This window comes from Macrobrachium rosenbergii, chromosome 31, assembly GCF_040412425.1.
Source record: "Macrobrachium rosenbergii isolate ZJJX-2024 chromosome 31, ASM4041242v1, whole genome shotgun sequence".
In the NCBI taxonomy this organism is placed as follows: domain Eukaryota; kingdom Metazoa; phylum Arthropoda; class Malacostraca; order Decapoda; family Palaemonidae; genus Macrobrachium; species Macrobrachium rosenbergii.
Window position 1 is genome coordinate 29,307,101 of NC_089771.1, and position 17,701 is coordinate 29,324,801.

General features: G+C 39.3%; 1 non-coding gene across 1 annotated transcript; it reads right to left on the reverse strand.

Moving 5' to 3' along the window:
• Positions 1 to 17,158: 17,158 nt before the first annotated feature.
• TRNAR-ACG (transfer RNA arginine (anticodon ACG)) lies at positions 17,159 to 17,231 on the reverse strand. Its single transcript has one exon. It is a non-coding gene; the product is annotated as a tRNA-Arg (tRNA).
• Between the last annotated feature and the right edge of the window lie 470 nt (positions 17,232 to 17,701).

A 17,701-nucleotide genomic window follows, 5' to 3' on the forward strand; every position in this document is an offset into this window, starting at 1 on the left:
AAAACTCGATTGCGCCTGTTACATTTACCTTACCTAACTGCTCTAGTTTCTGCAATCTTGGGCAATGTAAGCTAATAGTGGCCACTTTTTTGACTGATGGTACTGTAACAATCACTTGCTTTGTAGGGCTGCATGGGGGGGTCACTCTAGAGGAGAGCCTCAACAGTCAAGTTGTCCATTGGGAATCCTAAGGACAGCTTCCTTGACAACCCATAAGTGTTGCCTCTCTTCAGTCAAGTGTTATGTCTTGGGTATACTTAGGAGTGCTGGAAACAGGTGCTGGAATTTCCATTCTGTTGTTTTTGCAGGTGTCAGATTTACGTAAGAACTGCCGGCATATGCCCACCTTTTCCCTGCAGGTGATCTGCAAGGGAAGACATAAGGGGACAGGGCATTTCGATCTTATTTACATGCTTTTATTCAACTTGACCTCTGCATCTGTTTGTGTGTCTGTTTGGGTCAAATCTTCTAACTCAATTTTCAACCTGTTCCCTTCGTCTGATGGACTTGAAGTTTTGCTTGGTTACTCAATTCCAGAGACATTACAACCTCACATGATCAGTAGGTCAGCAGTGACCTTTAGTGACCCTACAGTGACCTCTCCCAGTATCTCAGGATTTGTATGAAACTCTTGGATTTTTCACAACTTCTTTGACACGGTAGAATCTATCTTCTATATACCCCCCTCTTCCAACCCCCTCCCTCCCCTCTCCTGCCCCAACATGCGATCAAATGTTAATTTAGCTGTGTCCTCCCCCCCCTTCCCCCACCCACCCCCTCCTTCTAAGCACACAATCAAGTGTTAAATTTAGTTGTGTCCTCCCTGCCTCTTCCATCCCCGCCCCATTCCTCCCCTGCCCCTTCCAGGCTTGTGATCAAATGTTAATTTAGCTGCGTCCTCTTCCTCTACTTCCCTCCCTCCTCCTTCCCCTTCCATCCCCCTCCCTCCCCCTCATAACTCCTCTCCGGAGCACACGATCAAGTGTTGATTTAGCTGTGTCCTCCCCTTCACCTCCCCTCCCCCTCCCAGGCCTGGAATTTTAATTTGGCTCGTCCTCCCCCCTCCCCCTTCCTCACCCTCCACTTCACCTCCCCTTCCCTCCACTTCCCCCCCTCCCCTCCCATACTACCATCCCCTTCCTCCCTACCTTCCTCCTCCACCCTCTTCCCTCTTTCCTCTCCATTCCCTTCCCATTTTCCTCCCCTCCCCCAAACCTTCCATCTTCCATCCCCTCCCATTCCTGAGGTGGCTAAATTTGGTTTATGTAAAGGAAAAGTGAGAGAGAGAGAGAGAGAGAGAGAGAGAGAGAGAGAGAGAGAGAGAGAGAGAGAGAGAGAGAGAGAGCAAGGCCGTCTAGAGAGATGGCCTTGGAGAGAGAGAGAGAGGGGGGCCCCGGTTAGTGACGGGAGAAAAAAAAAATAAAGATGGCTGAGAGCTGCTGGCATTGTTTGCAGGCGGAATATTCATCTTGGTTTTTGGCAAGGGCATATACAAGTGGTTGGTGGCCTGTTAGGATAGTAAAAGTTGTACTTATGAATAGGTGCTTGGGGCAACAGGTGCTTAGGTGTACAGTGAGACATTCTTTGTCGAAAGTACTGTAATTCCTCATGGCTGGGTTTAGTTCTTTACTGAAGATGCCAAGGTGCATTTGATGGTTTGTTCCAGTACAGCACCAGTGGGGACGTTGCTGGCAGTTGTGGTTAGCATGGGTTTGGCCCATGGATTTAGGACTGCCAGATTGGCGGAAATTGCTGGGGCACCCTTGGTGGCTTAGAAGATTTGTTGGGTAGGGCCCCAGGTTAGGATCTTGGTACATGCAGTGAAGACATCTTAGAGTGAGGCCATGATTTGTGACATGTTTGGTAGGAATTGGTGGTAGTAGTTTACCATTCCTGTGAATTCCTGGAGGCTTTTATTAGTAGCTGGAGCCGGGGTATACTTAGAAGGCAGCAGGCAGTTGCCATTTCCCGAGACTTGATGGTCCAAGAATTTCGTTGAGGATGCCCCCTATGTCACATTTGTTGGAATAAACTACCAAACCACTATCACAGAGCAGGGGAAGGATGGCTCTGATATGCTTCTGGCAATCTTCTGGGTTTCTGGAGAGGATAAGAATGTTGTTTATATGGCAGAGACTGAAGCGGCCCTTCATGGATGAACTCTTAGACGATTCTTGGAGGTTTGTGTCTGCCAAGGTGGGGTGTGGGTAGTGGCTGGGGTCAGTCCATTTGGGGTCGAGTCACTTGTAGTCTCAGGGTGCCAGAACTGTTTTCTTCACCATATGGATTGGGAAGCCTCAGGGTCTGGAGGCTTCCAGGCAAAAGTTCATCCATTCCATTTCCTTGAGGTTTCCTCTCAGCAACAAATCTTTCCTTGGGGCAGATGGTAGGATGTTGAGTAGATGGGATCCTGTTGTATTTATGCGGTGGTGTATGCTATCCCAGGAGTCTGGTTGAGTTCTGGCATGAAAATACCGGAAATTTGTGCTGGAGGATGTGGGGCCCATAGAATGGTGTCTTTGGGAAGGTTGTTAGGTACAAAAGGCTGCAATGAGCCATGTCTGCCAGAAGGCCTAAGTGTTCAAGGAAGTCGGCAACTTTTCTGAACGTGTGATAGTATAAACATGACAACTGGCTGTGGGCGCCCTTCTGTCGTGACTTCTGAAGGTGCTTTTACATAGTACTTGCTTGGTCTTGCTTATCTTTGGCTTGTGAGCTGTGGTCATTATTTTGTGAGGCTTCTGAGGCCTCCAGCAACTCATCCACCTTCTTCAGGAGGTTAGGTATCAATATACTCTCTGCTGTGTTGGCACAAGGTAGCTCAGATATTGGTTGGGAGGCAACATAACCAAAGTTCTCTTGCAAAGTTAACCTTTAGTGGTTGCCCTTGCCACTGTGTCCCCCAAGCAGAATGTATAGAAAGTTGAGGGCCCCTTGGGTACAGGGGGTTGGGGCCAGGCAGAATTCAATTACTGTATCAGGAACTTGTGCAAGTTCTTCTGCCCGGAATATGAAGCCAACCAATGATCAGGGGAGGACGTCAGGGATCAGTTAGTACATAGTACCTTCTCAATGGAGCTCGTAATGTTTCAGAGGTGGAGTTAAATGTTCACCCATGAGAACCAGACTGATAGTTCTGTTGTTGAGATTGGAGGCTAAGAGTTAAGGGGAAAGTTAAGTATACCTTAGTTTAACCAGACCACTGAGCTGATTAACAGCTCTCCTAGGACTGGCCCAAAGGATTCCAGACTTGTTTTGCAGCTAGAGCCAACTGCTTTTTATAGCTTGGGACCTACAGTTTGACCAGTGGATCCAAACCACATTATACCGAAATGAATTTCTATCACCAGAAATAAATTCCTCTAATTCTTCATTGGCCAGCCGGAGAATCAAACGCAGGCCTAGGAGAGTGGAAGCTAACAGAGTTTATGTTAAGTTGGTCGTCTAAGGAAATGCTGTGTGTGTCTTCCTTACAGAGATATTACTCCGATTGTTCATCATTATATCCTTGGAGGGACAATGCAAAAACTGGGGTGCTATAATTAGTCAGTTAATGACTTTGTTAGCAGTAGAGCATGGCCAAATTTGGTCCATTAATTGGCCAGGGGTATTTATGCAACTACCATGCTGGGTTTGCTCCTTACCTACAAGGTAAATATGATGGTATTTAGTATTTGAGGTGGAATCCCATCTTCGTCGCCATCGTTATGGCAACTCTATTTTGAGTTTAAGGCCATAACTTGACTTGCTGTACCTTACCTGCAAGGTAAATATGATGGTATTTAGTAGTTGAGGTTTAATCCCATACTCATTGCAGACATCAGAGGATGAAGGTCGATAATAAAGCGATATCTTCTAGCTTGTATTTATTTGCTTTACTGCATTTAAGAAGAAGACGGTAAGAGTGTATACAAAATACAAAAAGCATATATAATGGAATCATAACAAACATGTGAGCATCGGAGCTCGATACACAATAAGGAATTATATTCTACATGCATGAGGTAGAATTTACATGATCGAAGCCTGTGTGTCAGATTTGATACCAACACAGAAATAATTAATTATACTTATACATTTAAACATTATGCAATGCTGGTGCAATAGCTCTGAACTGAATGCGTTTACGGACGGCGTTACACAAGACATCTTTTCATACATAACAGTCTCCTCCCCCTTTACATGTGACTAAGAAACACAACTGTTCTTTAGCACTTACAAATCTAATCTTTCAGGAGTTTTTCCCCTCCTCATTCTGTTAGGGAGTATTATAGGTGTGTTCTGAGCTGTTGCAAGAATTTCATCTCTTTACAATCGATGGTTCAACGTCTTGGGGAGCAGTTTGCACATCTGAGTTATTTAAGTCTGAGGGTTTGAAATTTGTACTTCTGTATTGTTTGTACTGAATGACTGCAACTGATCAACATGACGTTTTACAATCTTTCCACCGACTTTAACATCATAATGTAAATTTCCTATCATCCTGACAGTTTCTCCTTGTACTCATTTTTTGTATGATCTTACCATGACATACCTTGAACGAGTGAAATGTTTTACCTTGGGAAGTTTATTTTACTGGATCATAACTTTTCTGTAATGCAATCTTGTGTGACACTCAATTCATTCCAGATCTCTTTGTATGGTTCACATTTGACATCATCTACACACATCTCTGCCAGTTATTAAACTCTGTACTACCTTTGTGAGTACTGGGTCTTTCTTTGTACCTTGTGCTATTTCCTTATCTGTAATAGGTAAGTCATATGCAGAAATTAAAAGAATACTTTCATCATGTTCTTCTGGTGCTTTGTCTACAGGCTATCTCGGCAAAGCGTCTGAATTACCCATCTTCGATACTAAAGCTGTCTAGACTTTTGATATCTGTCAGCATGTTTGCTGTTAGGTATATAGAAGTTTGGGTTAGGCTAGGAACTTGGAAGAATTTGTACTTAGACTACCAATGGGAAGTTTTGAACCTAGGCTAGGCTATATTAGATTCTGTTAAACTTAGTTTATGAATTCCTACCAAATTTCTATCTAGGCTAAACCACCTTATTTTGTTGTTTACTCTTGCAACTCATTGTGCCCTGACGTTGGCTATATTTGCATAGACCCACTTGAGCTCTTTTTTTACTCCAAACTAACCTATTGCCCTTTTGGCACTCCCGACTTGGCGCAGCACTTGAAGAATGCTGGTCTGAGTGTGTTGAAGCCATCGGATTGAGATTGCCTTCAACTTCAGGTAGACTTCGTCTAATTATGGTAGCCTAGGCGTCGTCTTGTAGGCTTGAAGGTTAGGTGTAGCGTTGTATGCATAGGCTAGGCTCCATTTGTCTGCTGAGTCCATAACTGACTTTGTCGCCACAGATGTGTTGACATATATAACACACTACAAATCTTCATTCTTACCTGCAAGGTAAATATGATAGTATTTAGTATTTGAGGTGGAATCCCATCCTTGTCGCCACTGATGTGTTGGCATATATAACACATATTACAAATGTTCATTCTTACCTACTACAAATCTTCATTCTTACCTGCAAGATAAATATGATGGTATTTAGTATTTGAGGTGGAATCCCATACTCGTTGCAGATGTTCGAGGATGAAGGGTGATATTAAAGCCATATCTTTCAGCTTGTGTTTATTTGCTCTACTACATTCAAAAAGAAGCAGGAAGTGTCCACAAAATACAAAAAGCGTATGTAATGGAATCATAACAAATATATGAGCATCGGAGCTCGATACATAATAAGGAATTATATTCTACATACATTAGGTAGAACTTATAGGATCGGAGCCATTGTGTTGGATTCAATACTAACACAGTAATAATTGATTATACTTATACATTAAAACATTATGCAACAATAGTGCCATAGCTTTGAACTGACCATGTCTATGGACGGTGTTATATAACATGTATTGCATTTACAGTAAGGCATACTGTACATGACATGTACAATTCATGAAAATGAAATAAATTGTGCTCCAATGTTTGGCTATGCTGTACGGGCATAGAAAAGCGTTAGCAACACTGCTTACAGGCATAAATAGGCTGAGAAGGGTTATTAGCAGGATGGGAGACTAGGAAATGTTTTTTGGAAGGGGCAGTGTTTGGGAAGGCTGGGTAGGGTGGGAAGGGAGCAGCTAGCGAGAAGTATCGGCAATGCAGGCATAAGAACACAGAGAAAGGGTTATAAAGTGGGTGGGTGGCTGAGGAAAGAGTGTCCAGGCTAGGAGGGGGTGGGAAGACTGTGCTGGCTGGGTGGAGAGGGGTGGGCAGGCATTTGACTTTTTGAGAGCTTTCGTGATTGTTATTGGCTTAAAAGTACGACATTACTTTGTATGTCACTTAACTGGCTGCTACAGATACATCATCACCAGATCATTAGTGTATGGTGAAAGGTTTGTGGGTGGGCAAACACTCATGTTTTTTGTAAGATTTCCCACAGTTGGCAGAAATGCACATACCATTACATGTAATTGTGATTTTTTGCCTTTTAATGGCTGATAAACATATGCATCTTAAACATACCATTCGCTAGTTGGCTATGTCTGGAAAGTATCGGTGCACTCAGTAACAGAGTGTTTTCCTTCCTTGTCAGGTCGCATGTGATCAGTCACTCTTTTGAATGATTTGCAAGTGTTTGTTGTACACAATGCTTCCAGAGCAACACATTGCTCTTTTGCAGCACCTGTGCATTGCAAGTGCTTTTAATTGTGTGTGTATGTTGCTTTGTATTTTCTGTATGTCCTCACCTTGTCCTAAGAGTGTGAGGAAGTCATTGATCCATCAGAAGAAGCTTGAAATGTTTGAATGGTTTATGGGATGCATCATTAAGGAGTATGGCATTGCCTGGTCAGTACCAAGAAGTTTGCGAGTGACTTTAGGAAGGAGTCAGGTCCACGAAGCGATGGCAAAACCACCACATAATATTGACAGTCAGCATCGATCTGATTTTGTCAGCAGAGGGCTTCTTGTGGGCATGTGCATGATTGTGAATTGAAGGCTGCTGCAATTAAGTTCCTATGTCTTCAAGGGGTTTCGGATTTGATGAAGGCATCTGAAGGTTGACCGCTTTGATTCAAGATTCGACATGGACTTTGCAACAACAATACTCGTGGCAAAACTTTAGAATCTTCCGAGGAAGGAACAGAGGAATTTCAGGCAGCAGGTGGTAATTCTCTTTGCTGATGTGGCCGGTTCATTCAGCTAGATATCTGATGTGTCACTGCTACGTCCCGTTGACCATGGCCATATAGGAAACTCAACGCCTATTCCAACCTGTTCTCTACTTCATGACCTTGAGGAAGTACAGGAGGTATAGGACCTCGATGATACAGTGGTGTTTGAAGTGGGGCGAGGAGGAGGAGGAGGACTTCCAAACTTCCTCACAAGTTTTTAAAGGTCTGGCCGTCGCAAGCAGTTTGGGCAGCGCACATTGGTAACCGAGAGGGAAAAATTTTTGTTTTATTTGCAAGTCTTATATTTGTTCATTTTAGACAAAACAGGAGAAAGAAATTGATATCCATTTTATACAGCAGTGAACTGTATGTACAGTATGGCTAAATTATTGTGTTGTGTACGGGAGAAGAGACAAAGAGGTTCACTTTTGTGTGTGTGTGTAATGTGATTTTAAGTGTTATACAGTATGTTTTTAGCCAAAATAGGGAAACCAGGTGATACCTGTGCCATTCATTGGTGTACTATATGTACAGTACACTATTGTATTGTGTGTTGTACCGTATTGTGTCGTATGCTGTTTTGTGAGTTGTAAGTATACAAGAGGTTCACTTTGTTTTGTACAAGTGTGTTTAAACTGCATGCTGTAAGAAGATATACTGCATTTATACAGATTTTTTTAAAACAAATATGGGAAAAGAGGCTGTCCAGGTTGGTAGGTGTTTCTTCATATGGCTTATAACACAATAAACAACTTTTATTCTATTTTTTTTTTTTATTTGGAGGCAGTGTAGGCCAAAGTAGATAATAATACTGTCAGCTACAACGCACCCCCGTAATTGGGAACTCGGGGATGAACGTAAAAACATAAGCAAAAAATGGTAAATAAAATAAGCTTAAACAAAAGAATTTAGCATAAACAGAAGCTTGGTATTATTTCACTTATGGACATTAATTGCTTTCAACATGAAGTATAGGTTTTTCTGTTGTATTATGATGTGATTTAGAATGATTTTGAGGTTATTTCCATCGCAAATGAATACTTATCCTTCCCCGGCAAAATAATATACTGTATACAAATTAATAAGGTACGACTTGTCGAATGCACATCTCTCATGGCTATGCGACAGAAGAAATAATTTACTGATTACAGTTTTGTATATGTGCTATAAGGAAGAACACCATCATACAACAAGTCATATTCATGGTATACAATATCCTTGCGAGGAAGGATATGTTCATTACGTGGCTCCTTCTCAAAATCATGTAAATACATCATATCTAACAAAGCTCTGTTGCCTGTTGAGAAAAGCGAGTGTATATAGTGAAATAACTGCAAACCTGTTATTTTATGTTGAAACCAATTGTGTCCATAAGTGAAATAATACATAGTTGTTTAAAACAAATACTCTCGTCTACCCAGAGGCTGATATAAGTAAAACACTAGTTACCAATATATAAGTTTATTGTGTCGTTTTCTTTGTGTTAAATCTGGCGCGTTTTTTATGTATATTATTGGTATAACTATGAGTTCTTGCGCTCGCTGGCTTACACATTTTTTGAAATTTGTTCGTTTCAGGTTAATTAACATACATACATAATACACATGAGATACATATATACATATATTGTATATATATATATATATATATATATATATATATATATATATCTCCATACACAAAGTGCATATTTGTAGTTATTTGTAGAAATTTACTTGCTCCTTTAACCTATTCTGAATTTCTTTTATCCTTCAGGTATACGTCTTATGAATAGGGAAATGTTATGCATGTTCTCTTCTGTTTAAAATATATATATATATATATATATATATATATATATATATATATATATATATAATATATATATATATATACTCATAGCTGTTTTTTCGCCATGTGGCAGTTTGATGAGAACTTAATTACATCTTTGCAATATAAATTACCCTTTGAATTTATATAATTTCAGGGCATAGCCTTTCTCTTAAACGGTTTTTAATGAGAGCAATTGATTTGAGGCATCAACAAGTGACTTCTTGTCCTCAGAATTTTCTCTGATTCTCACGCGTCAGTTTGTTGTTAAAGATACGCCCCTTTCATTCTTCCATTTATTGTTTTTTGTTACGCTGGCCGTCTTCTAATCAGTGGCGTTTTCAGGTAACTACTAAATATATGTATATATATTTATATATGCGTATGTATGCTATCAGATTTAAAATAAATGTAGATTGTAAGTTAGAGATTTATTTTAAATCTGATAGCATACATACATATATATATATAAAATATATATGTATATATATATGCATATATGTATGTATGCTATCAGATTTAAAATAAATCTAGATTGTAAGTTAGTAGTTACCTGAAACCACCCTGATTAGACAGTATGTGCCAGACTTCTTGGATAGTTCATTTGACAAAGGTGGTCGGTACCATCCTTATCCTTCCCGTGCGGTGAGGTCCGAGTTGTGTGAAGAGTTAACAGTAGACAGACGTCAGTTGCGGCTCACCGTCGAAAAAGCATAGGTTCGGTGGTAAGTGTGGTCATAGGAAAGGCTACGGGGCACAGATGTTAAGGTTTGGCTGCAGGGGCATTTATGCTTGAAGACTTTGGTAGCTTGCATGGGTAGAATTCTTGCAGAACTCCTGTTTTATGCAGCCTGATGCACGATAACGATAGCAGATACACCAGCCACAACTTCCTAGCCATGGGAGTTTGGTCTTCCTGTTGTGATGGAACGAACGTTCTACAGGCACTGAGATTCAGTCAGTACCTTAGCTGGAAAAATTCATCAGTGGCTCTACATTCATAAATGGAGGAACTATTGTTAAGTTTTGAAATGATGAAATAAGAAAACTAATTATCTGGCAATGCAAGCACTGCCGAATTACTTCCAGATGCCAGGACTTTTACTCCTTCATCAGGAAGCAGTGTTCTTAAGATTGGCAAAACCATTTGAGCTCAGCATGGCAAGTAAAATGAAAGAAATCATAAATGTGACAGCACCTTGGGAGTGCACCAACAAGCCTCAGATGTGAGACAGCTTGTCTGCAGTTGGGTGCACCCACTTGACACACAGTATATATAATGACAAGTGATGTCCAGCCAAGGTTTGAAGGCTTGTTTGGGCTGCGTGTCTGTAAGATATTTGATAACTGAAGGTCCTAGCTGGTCTGCTGATATAGTGGTTAGTGTCGTGGCGTGCCACTCAGATGTCGTGGGTTCGCATCTACCCCAGGAGATGAAAAATCACTGGGTCTGTATCATGATCAGTTAATGCTGCAGTGTGGGGACTGCAGTTGAAGGTTGAAACCAACGTTCTTTGGAAGCTTGAATTTCGAGTCAGTGGCCCCTATGTGCTTGTTCCATGTGGATAGGTTTCATCTAATGAAATAATAAGAATAATAGCTGAGTATATTTGAGATCACTTTTTCTTTGGGAGTTGGGGTAAGGATCCCAGATATACCCTCACTTTGATTCTCGGTGGCTAAGTGATTGGCAATAGCAATGGAATTTTAAACTTTATTCTAGAACCAGGTCTTTTGCATAAAGTCAGAATAATTAATTAATGTTTATTGTCGTTTATGGTGTTCTTAGCAGGGGCTAGCCTTCTTCAAAGGCTTAATTTTGGTCGTAATTTTTTTGCTATTTATGAGCTTACTGTAATTTTTTATTCATTAGTATGTTTTCCTTTTATGCCTTTGTACTTATAATTATTTTAGAATTAGTTTATGTCCAGCATCAGTGACCAGTGTTGTTGTGATGCCAGGAAATTTGCAACCAATTGGGTTTCTTAATGCAGAATGAATTATAAGCTCAGTATTAAAATGTTAAAATTATTGATAAGCCAGGATCACAACTTCTGTTTTCTGTCTTGGTTTATTATGTCCTGTATCATAGCATACAGTACACCTCCTCCTGCTGCCTGTTTGCATCGCGTGTCCTTTATCCTTGTCAGAAGTCAGAATTTCAGTGACTTAATATCTGATTTTCTTGGTGGTGATATTTTTACCACAGAAAGCTGATTATCAATACATTCACTCTCCCTCTTCCAACTCCCTCTTCCAACACACACACACACACACACACACACACACACACACACACACACACACACACACACACACACACACACACACACACTCTCTCTGCATCTTTCACCTATATAGCTCACCCTCCTTGTTGTTCCTAACACTTCTTATTTATAAACTCTTTTCACCATCCCCACCATCCTCCAATTCTTTCCACATGACCACGCCATCTGAAAACATTCTGATCCACCCTTTCCCTTATGCTCTCCTTTTTTCCCCACGGTTATTCGTCTCAGATTTCTCACCCTTTCCATTCTTTTTATGCCTCAGATGCTATGTAAACTGTTCAGCTCAGGCTATGTCAACTGTTCAGCTCAGGAGTTTTAACTATTTTCCTTTCATTTGCAGCCAGTATCCACACTCAAATTCCTTAAAGAGGAGTTGGCTAAACAGTCCCCACTGACCTTTCTGTCTTGCCTTCTGTGGGGAGTTTAAGTCTTTTTCCCAGTATCTCTCTCTCTCTCTCTCTCTCTCTCTCTCTCTCTCTCTCTCTCTCTCTCTCTCTCTCTCTCTCTCTCTCTCTCACACACACACACACACACACACAAACACACACACACACACACACACACACAACCACCTGTCTTACCTCACCTTCTCAGTGACCCATGCATTACCAGCCCAAAACAGTTCACCTTGTATTTTGATTATTTTTTTTTATATTTTTACCTAATTTTTTCTTTTCTAATGATGATTTCTTCTTTCTCTACCTCATATTATCTTCTGTAACTTCTCTCAAATGAAAACCGTATACTTTAGAAGCTTAAATTCCAAGTCCGTCGCCCCCGTAGGCTTGTCCCATATGAATAAGGGTTTATTATCTAAATAATAATAATACTGACATTATTTCATCCATCTTCCAGTATTCCATTTGCCCTCATAACCTTAGTCTTGCTCACATTAACTGTCACTTTTAAGATTTTGCAAATAAGTCCAGACATTAATTAGTACTGTAGGCATTAGCTGCCTATACTCCAGTCACGACTGATTTTCTTGTGGGTTTCATTTACTGACCAGACTCGTCGTTGCTAAACTTTTAGTGACTGGAGTTTACATATATATAATACACACACACACACACACACACACACACACACACACACACACACACAGAAAGATCCATAGTAATAATCTTGATCAAGTCCGCGGAACGATGGACAAAAGCTACAAGCTTTGCATATATTTTTACAAATTCGTTGTGTCTTTCTAATCAAGATTATTACAGAGGGTGCTTCTGTAGATAAATGAGAAGCACTGTATATATATATATATATATATATATATATATATATATATATATATATATATGATATAAATTTATTTTATCTCAATCTTTGTTTTATACCTTATTCGCATGAAACAGCCAAGGCAAGTGACGTAATTTGTAACTTATTCCAAACTTCCCCATTCTAGCACTTGAAGACTTTCATTGTATTCCAGCGTTTTATCGTATGTTGTAGTGTTGGTTTCGTATTGAAAAGGTAACCTAATGTGCGCGAGACAAACGATCGAGATTAGTGTTCGGAAAAACATTAGTTATCCTTTTTTATTTCGATGCATCGTTTTCTTCGTCTCAAATCCTACCAGTTTTCTGTAGTTTATTATCGTTGTAACGTCCCTATTTTCATCATTCTTTCAGTATTCAGTGCTTCCTTTTGAACTGACATACCGTGTGATCAGAGTTCTTACACCCGTGAGGAAAATTGATTTTACCATTGATATGTTTGTATTTTTGTTAGGGCCAAGGTAAAACTGAAGACTACAACCGCAGCCTGGGTTCATGCCAGTCGCCAACCCGAATGTTCACCGCCTTTTGTGTGTGTTTTTTGTTTATTTTTAGATGTTTGTGATATTTACCGTCAGTGTTTTATGTTGTACGTTCATCCCCAAGGGCCTGGTACTAAACACGGTTGCCCATTTTGCACGCAAACTGGAAGTTACCGAACCGGTAGGGGCTCGGTAGTACTAATACATACGTAATAACAGTTCGGTTATAATTTGTGTAAAAACCCTTTTGGTCGGCTAAGTATTCATTCTGTTGTCACTGACACGCGTGAATTTTTATATTCACAAATATTCAGCCACAAATATCGTTGAATATCCAGTTCACTATACCTTCGGAATAACTGACGCACGGGGAGAATTGTAACTGATCAGTTCAAACTGTTCCAGTTCTGACTGTTATGCAGTATGTGGCTGCATCTGTGCAAGATATTTTCTGGAATGCAAAAGCTCGTTTTGGAATTTGATGATGTGAACAATATTGGAAATAAACTGTTTGTGTAGTAATGACAAAAACAAGACATCAGTCATATCCTTGTTCATCCTCTAACTGCAGAATCAAGGATATGTCCACCGTAGAAGTGTAGCCAGTGCCAAATCAGTGCGCCTCATGTGGTGCATGTGGGCATTAACAGGTTCTTTGCAGCGTCCCTTCATGGGCTAGCTGCAGTCCCTTCCATTCCTATTTACTGTACCTCCTCTCATATTCTCTGTCGTCCATCTTACTTTCCACCCTCTCCTAACAACTGATTTATAATGCAACTGCTTTGAGGTTTTCCTCCTGTTACACCATTCAGTCCTTTCTGCTGTCAATTTCCATTTCAGCGCTGAATGACCTGGTAGGTCCCAGTGCTTGGCCTTTGGCCTAAATTCTATAGTCAATTCAGTTCAAGGATATATCCCATGGCCTAAATTCTATAGTCAATTCAGTTCAAGGATAAATCCCATGGCCTAAATTCTGTAGTCAATTCAGTTCAAGGATATATCCCATGGCCTAAATTCTATAGTCAATTCAGTTCAAGGATATATCCCATGGCCTAAATTCTATAGTCAATTCAATTCAAGGGTATATCCCATGGCATAAATTCTATAGTCAATTCAATTCAAGGGTATATCCCATGGCCTAAATTCTATAGTCAATTCAGTTCAAGGATATATCCCATGGCATAAATTCTATAGTCAGTTCAATTCAAGGATATATCCCCAGTTCAGATTTCCAAAACAGTCACTTCATACCCCTTCACAGAAGCTCATGAGCAGTTTGTCGAACTCCTACAAGCCCGTTTCATTCCAAAACCTAGCCCACACTTTCGCGATCCTCTTATTTACATTCTGCTGTCACACATCAATTCCATATAAGAGGGTTAGTTGAACAATCTTCTCACACTTCCAGACTTTTGCTTCCGTAGACCTTCTTTCCTTCCAGATGTTATTAGCACACGCTGTGACCTTCTTTTTAACACCTCTCCTGTGATTCTCCTCTTCCAAATAATTTGATTTAATCGCCCACTAACATTCTTTCTTGATTTATACTAGTATGCATTGTCCAGTCTTCGTGGGTTCCATATGCTCTTATAACCTTGCTTATACAAACATTTGCTTTTAACTTTCTCCACCTTCAAAGAGAGGGAGGGGGGAGAGAGAGAGAGCGGCAGCAGATGTTTCATGCAGAGAGAGAGAGAGAGAGAGAGCACGTTATAAAAACACGAGAGAAATTATATGCGCAGGTGTGAAGTTTCAGATTCATTACCATGTGTGCACTCGACTCAATATTTCAGTGACTCCCCGCATTTGATTTTTGTGAATAAATCTTATATTTGACTGCACGAGATTTCTCATGGTATCTCTAGCTGTCGTTTGTATTTAATCATAGATACATGAGCCTTTCACCTCGGAAGTGGTGATATTAAGATGGATAGAGTAATTTTAATAACCTCAGTTTATAAATATTTGAACAAACATATAGATATCCATTTTGGTGTGTTCAAATTCTTCCAGAGTAAACAATATTATTCCAGTATATCCTCCTGTGTTTGAAATAGATCAAATTGTTATTTTAAGGGCAAGGGAACGCGATTAGCTCTGATGCAATTTGAGGCCGTAATCATCAAAATTGTTTATGGTAAAGGTTTTTGGTCGAAACACTAGGGCAGAGTGTCATATACTGCCTCTATGTTTGAGTATTGCCTTTGCATGTTAATGTCAGCCCCAGGCTTCAGTGCCATTAATTCACTGAAATTCTAACGTCTGTTAGTTTTTTGGCTAATATACATACATACTTTTGTGTATATATATTATATATATGTATGTATGTGTGTATATATATGCACATACATATTTATGTGTGTATGAATGTATGGTTAGTTTATCTACTTATTTCGCGTGTGGAAAGGAATGGGGTATATTTCGGGAAAGGAAGTAATAAATGTATATCAGTTCAGGTTCTCGTTTTATATCTTGAAACGAGTCAGAAACTCGATTGAAAAGTGGTTTTATGAGTCAGAAGCACGATTTAAAAGTTTTTTTTTTTATTCAGAATCACGAGTTAATTTTTTTTAGTCAGAAACACGATTTAAAAGTTTTTTTTCAGAATCACGAGTTAATTTTTTTTTTTTTGAGTCAAACACGATTAAAGTTTTTTTTTTATTCAGAATCACGAGTTAATTTTTTTTTGAGACAAGCACGATTAAAAGTTTTTTTTTTGTCAGAATAACGATTTAAAAAAATGAGTCAGAAATACAATTTAAATTTTTGTTTTGAGTCAGGATCACGATTGAAAAGTTTTTTTTTTTTTAAGAAACATGATTTAAAAGTTTTTTTTTTAGTCAGAATCACGATTGAAAAGTTTTTTGTAAGAAACACGATTTAAAAGATTTTTTTTTTTTTTTTAGTCAGAATCACGATTTAAGTTTTTTTTTTAGTCAGAATCACGATTGAAAAGGTTTATATTTTTCAGAAACACGAGATAAAAGTTTTTTTGAGGCAGAATCACGATTGAAAAATTTTTTGTCAAACACGATTTAAAAGTTTTTTTTTAGTCAATCACAACTGAAAAGTTTTTTTTCAGAAACACGGTTGAAAAAAAAAATTTTCAAAGCATGATAAATTTTTTCCATAATCACGAGTTTAGTTTTTTTCGAGTCGGAATCACTATTCAAGTTTTTTTTTTCAGAATCGTGATTGGAAATTTTTTTTTCAGAAACGATTTAAAAAAATTTTTGAGTCGGAGTCACGATTTAAAATTTTTTTCTTTATTCAGAAACACGATTTAAAAGTGTTATTTTAGTCAGAATCTCGATTTAAAAGTGTGTTTTTTTCGAGTGAGAATTACAAACAGTGGTTTTACGATTCAGAATCGCGATTGGAAAGGATTTTCGAGTCAGAAACACGATTGAAAACTTGTTTTTCGAGTCAATTACAATTTAAAAGTGGGTTTTCAGGTGAGAATCATGATTCAAAGTGGCTTTTCGAGCAAACACGACATGAAAATGGCTTTTGAGTCGTAAACACGATTGAGAAGTGGGCTTTGAGTCAGAACCACGATTTAATGGTGGTTTTTCGAGTCAGAAACAAGATTTAGAAGTGGTTTTTCGAGTCGGAAACACGATTCAAAAGTGGTTTTTTCGAGTCAGAAACACTTCAAAAGCGTTTTTTCGAGTCAAAAACGCGATTCAAAAGTGTTTTTTTTTCGAGTTAGAAACACGATTCAAAAGTGGTTTTTCGAGTCAGAAATACAATTCAAAGTTTTTTTTTTCGAGTCGGAAACACGATTCAAAAGTGTTTTGTTTCGAGTTGGAAACACGATTCAAAAGTGGTTTTTTGGAGTCAAAAACACTTAGAAACGAGATTGAAGTTTTTTTTTTCGAGTGAGACATAATTTAAAACTGGTTTTTCGGGTCGGGCAATGTGAAATATTGAACGTAAGCATACAAAATCACAGTAGATGCACGTGACTTCAGTGTATAAGCGAATCCCACGGGAAAATGACGGGCAAAAGTTCATTGCCAAGAGCGCTCTCGTTTACTAACGCATCGTATCGTATGTTTTCATTCACAAGTTCAATACCGTATCGGTAAAACGACGAAAAGGAACTCTGCGACCTTGCCAGGATTCGAACCTGGAATCTTCTGATCCGTAGTCAGACGCGTTATCCGTTGCGCCACAAGGCCGGTGGAAGAGAGTGGCCTTTCGACCGTCGTCAAGCTCCTTTTGAAAAGGGAACATTGACGTCATTCACATTGCCGTTACGTATCACGATGTGATGCGGAATTGTATACAGACAATTCTCCGCAGTTTAATCATTATTTTCAAAAGCAGTAAAAGAGATTTGTAGTCGTTATTTTTACGGTTGTAACTACCAGCAGAAATATATAGCCTAAGTGGAACGTTCATGACAGCCAAGTTTCCACCTCATAGCCACGTTAGTCTTGAAATCGTGGTGATAAACAATCGCAGTAGACTGTAATATCTTGAAGTATTACAGATCGTCCCCCAGAGGCTTCATATGCCTCCCCGAATATTGATGTTAGATTGATCGAGACGAGGAAGGTGTCGAAAGCTCTATAAGATATTAAATTGTAGTAAAACTGTGGAGAAAACTTGAAAGGGAGTAACAGGCCTCGAATAATTGCATAGGCTC